The following is a 4341-nucleotide window of genomic DNA, read 5'->3' on the forward strand; positions in this document are numbered from 1 at the left end:
ATACTTAATGAATGCTACATATTGATGTAGTTGATGGCAGGTTCATCCTTCCACTGTTTCGTACTCGTCAGCTCCAGTATGCTTACGGTGTGGCGAGTGCTGTAGAAATAGTTGAGGAATTCCCTTCCAAGCTATTCCCAGTTGTTGATAGACTCAGGCCTAAGGTCAGTATACCAGTCGAAGGCGTTACCTTTCAGCGAGCACACGAATTGCTTGATGAGGTAGTCTCCCTTCGTCCCAGTGTTGTTGCAAGTTTCAATGAAATGGGCAATATGTTGTTTAGGATTGCCCTTTCCATCGAATTACATGAATTTGGGTCGCTTCCTTAGTACTACGCCTTGATGGTGCTAGTGATCATCTCATGCAGCTGCTGGACAGAAAGATATCCCATAAGCATCATTGCTTAGTCCAGCTTCTCCTTGGCTTTTTCTATATGAGGCTCCTCATCCTCTCCGGTTTCTTTCTTTTATAGATCAATCTTTGCGTCGCGGTTAGTTTTTCGTCATGCTACGCCTCCAGACGGTTAACTAGTGTAGCAATCTGCAAATCATTTTCTTCCACAGTCCTTGTCAGCCTTGCAATTGCTTCGTTCATTTGTGCCAGTTGCTCTTCAATTGAAGTCGCACCAGTAGTCAACGACTCAGTGTACCTCATCGGGCTTTCTTCCCTTGGCACCCTTAACGAGGCTAGGATGATCACAAGCTCTTGCCTTGGGTGCTCTTGATCCTTCGGCAGAGTTGATGTAGAGGTGGAAGGCATGGCAGAGAGAGCTCTTGCCTTGTTTCGGGTTGTGACGCCCAAAGTGCCACCGCTTGCGACAAAGATATTCTTGTTCTTCGCATTGGTTGCGGGAATAACTTGATAGTTTGTTGATGCCATGTATGTTTCTTGTGGACTTGAAGACTGAGATGAGAGGCAGAGAAGTCCTACCGGGCGTGCCAAATTTGTAAACACGAAAATTCTGTAACGAATGAAATGAGAACACGTGTACAAAGTAGATTTGTATTGATGAATTTGTAGGTTACAATCTCTGTTTACAACTTTCCTCTGATTCTGTCTTCAAATTTGATGTAGATGAATAGGTTGTTAATCTAAGGGTCACGATGACTTGATGTCGGATGAACGATTGAATGATTGCTTCCATTTTTGAGCTTGAAACAATGCTTGGATGATCTTCACCTCAAAGTTGTGGCAAAAATGGTGTAGATATGAGATTTCGATTGAATGATTGCTTCAAGTTTTGACCTTGCAACAAAGTCTTGAAAATATCGGCATAAGTTCTTGTTGATTCTTCAAGGGAGTGCTTCAGCTTTGGTCGAAAGAAAGCTTTGGCTTTGGTTGTGAGTTCTTCGAAGAGAGTTTTGGCAGCGTATTAGTCTTCAAAGATTTGTGCAGAGGTTTTTCTGAATGTAAGATTTTCAGCCTTTCAAAGTAAAAATTGTCGACCTTTAGCTTGTCTTAGGATCTTGTATTTATAGACTTCTCAAAGCTTGCCTTTGGATGGATTTGGCTTTGATTTGTGTCTTGATTCATCCATGGGAGAATTTAGGAATGTTTTGTGTCTTAATTCAGCCACCTTCCTCATATTGGCTGAAATTTATAGGCCTTGTTGCCTATATGTGAGCAATCTTCAATTCTTGCTTATTTTGTGAAGATGTTTTAGCTTTCTTTTCGGTTTTGGGAGCAATTTGGGCCCCTTGCTAATTTTAAGGAGAGATTCCCCCCCTTTGCCAAATTTTAGAAAGCTTTTGTGCTTCCTTTGCTTGATTATGCACATGTTTTTGATGAATTGTCCATTTATGATGAGTCATATGTCACGTGGATCTTTGAGATGCATCATTTGTATGCAACGAAATTTACATGTCCATAAGAGCATCCTCCACCTCACATCAAAGTAAGCAGCATGATGGACGGAAAGAAGCAGTCACTCAATCCAGCTCAAGTTCAACCGACAACCTATAAGTAATCTACTTGCCAGCTAAGAACGTACCACATACACCGTAGTAGTGGCATGGACGAGCTGAACACATGAAAGAGCAGCCTGGACCAGCAAGTAACGACCGAGGGCAGTCAAAAGCTCCGTTACCCCAGTAAAGGAAAATTCAGAAATAAGTAAAGAGGCTCTTGACTGAACGATTGTGCGACTTCCAGCGCAACGAAGTTACTGACAAAAACGCTCTGACAAAACATGACCAACATAATCAGGTCACTTTTCACGAAAGAGATCGAGCAGACAGAGCCTCTATGCAATTTAAACATGCCACATTTCACATATTTCAGAGAAGATGAAAACTCGAAGAGGTACCTAAATCACTACCGCAGCGTAATGATCCTTTATCGGAACAACGACACTCTCATGTGTAAGATATTTACCACCACTTTACAAGGCAAGGTGCAAGATTGGTTCCACACCCTGCCACCACAATCCATCCAGAGTTTTAATGAGCGTTTTTTGGTTTTCACCAAGGAATGCTCAGCTATCTCTCGATTAGAAAAAGCTCGACCACTTATTTAACGTTAAGAATAACCCAAAAGAGTCACACTGCGATTATGTGAAGAGGTTCAAAGCAAAGAAGGAGAAGATAGTCGGATGCAACGACTCAATAGCTAGTGCAGCCTTCCAAAAAGACTTCTAGCAGACCACCCTCTATTTAAAGAATTGATCATAGGAGAAGATCTAACTCTAGCAGACTCATTCACCCTGTTAGAAAAACATACACTTTAGGACAAGGCTCAACGAGAAGACAAGGCACCTGAGCAGCCTTGAAAAGAATCAGAAGTAGCTCAAAAGAATAAGGATATGAAGCAGTACAACATCAAAAGCAAGCTGAAAGCTGAATGCAGGGACCGATCCCTGTCTAAAGGAAGCCCGACGCCTAAGAACTACATTGAGTTCTTGATCCCGATCCACTAACGATGGTTAATAGGAAGTGCGGTTAACCTACTTCAACTCTCAATAATTCAGCAAATGTGCCTGTAAAGCACAATCATACGCCAAACGAAGGTACTCACCGAATTCAACGGACAGGCCTTGACTGCCATCGACAACATTACACTTAACGTGAGAACACCACCAATTGTCTTAAAGAAGATGTTCATGATAGTAAACGATTTGTTTCCCTACAGTAGGGCAACCTTGGTTGATAAAGCTAGATGCCGTAACCTCTGTCAAGTATTAAAAGATCTGATTCCGCATCTCGGGAAGATGAGTTGGAGAAATCAAGTCTAACTAGGCCACATCTCGATGATGCACTATGCAAGTACTGAATGAATCAAAGAAGAAGACATTTACCTCCTAGAGGTTACCGAAGTTGAAATGGACGACAAATCTACCAAATAAAAATTACTTCACATGGATCAAGAAGATGGTGTCAACATCAACGCACCAATAGATGAGACGGGATGGAAACCTGAAAAGGATGCCAAGCACATCATTCTTAATCCCTAGCAACCAAAGTAAAAGGCTAAAATCGGCTCATTTCTGAGCCCAAAGGAAAAGGAAAAGCTCACAACTTTTCTTAGGCAAAATCGTGACATCTTCACATGGTCACCTTCCAACATGCCCAGTATCGACCCCAAGGTAGCATGCCACAAGTTGTACGTCAACCCCGCTGCCAAACCAGTGATCCAAAAGAGAAAATATTTCGCACTTGAACAAGTGAAGCGGAAATCAACAAGTTATTGAAGGCCGGGGTCATAGAGGAGGTAGCACACTTAACATGGCTTGCCAGCGTCATGCTAGTAATGAAGAAAGAGAATAGAAAATGGAGAGTTTGTGTGGACTACACCAATCTTAACAAAGCACGCCTGAAGGATCCCTATATAGTTCCCTGAATCGATCTACTAATAGATTCAACTTTCGGGAACCAGTTGCTCAGTTTCTTGGATGCATACTCAGGCTACAACCAAATAGCCATGCACAAGCCCAACAAAGAGAAAACCACGTTCGTGATCGAACGAGGCACCTACTGCTACAAAGTCATGCCTTTTGGCCTTGAGAACGCATGAGCTACTTACCAACGATTGGTAAACATGATGTTCAAGAAACAAATTGCAGTAACCATGGTGGTCTATGTTAAAGATATTATGGTGAAGGGTAGGCAGTGATTAGACCACATTGGCAACTTGGTGGAAACTTTCAACATTCTTAGAAAGTACAAGATAAAGCTTAATCCCGCCAAATGCACGTTTGGAGTATCTTTGGGCAGATTCTTAAGGTACCTAGTAACCCAAAGAGGAATCGAAGCACATCCCAAGAAAATCCGAGCAATCCTAGAGATAAAGTCTCCAACTACCTTGAAGGAGATCTAAAGCTTAACCGGATAAGCAGCCGCACTCAAC

Source organism: Pyrus communis, chromosome 1 (assembly GCF_041283825.1).
Source record: "Pyrus communis isolate YQ-2024b chromosome 1, ASM4128382v1, whole genome shotgun sequence".
Taxonomy (NCBI): domain Eukaryota; kingdom Viridiplantae; phylum Streptophyta; class Magnoliopsida; order Rosales; family Rosaceae; genus Pyrus; species Pyrus communis.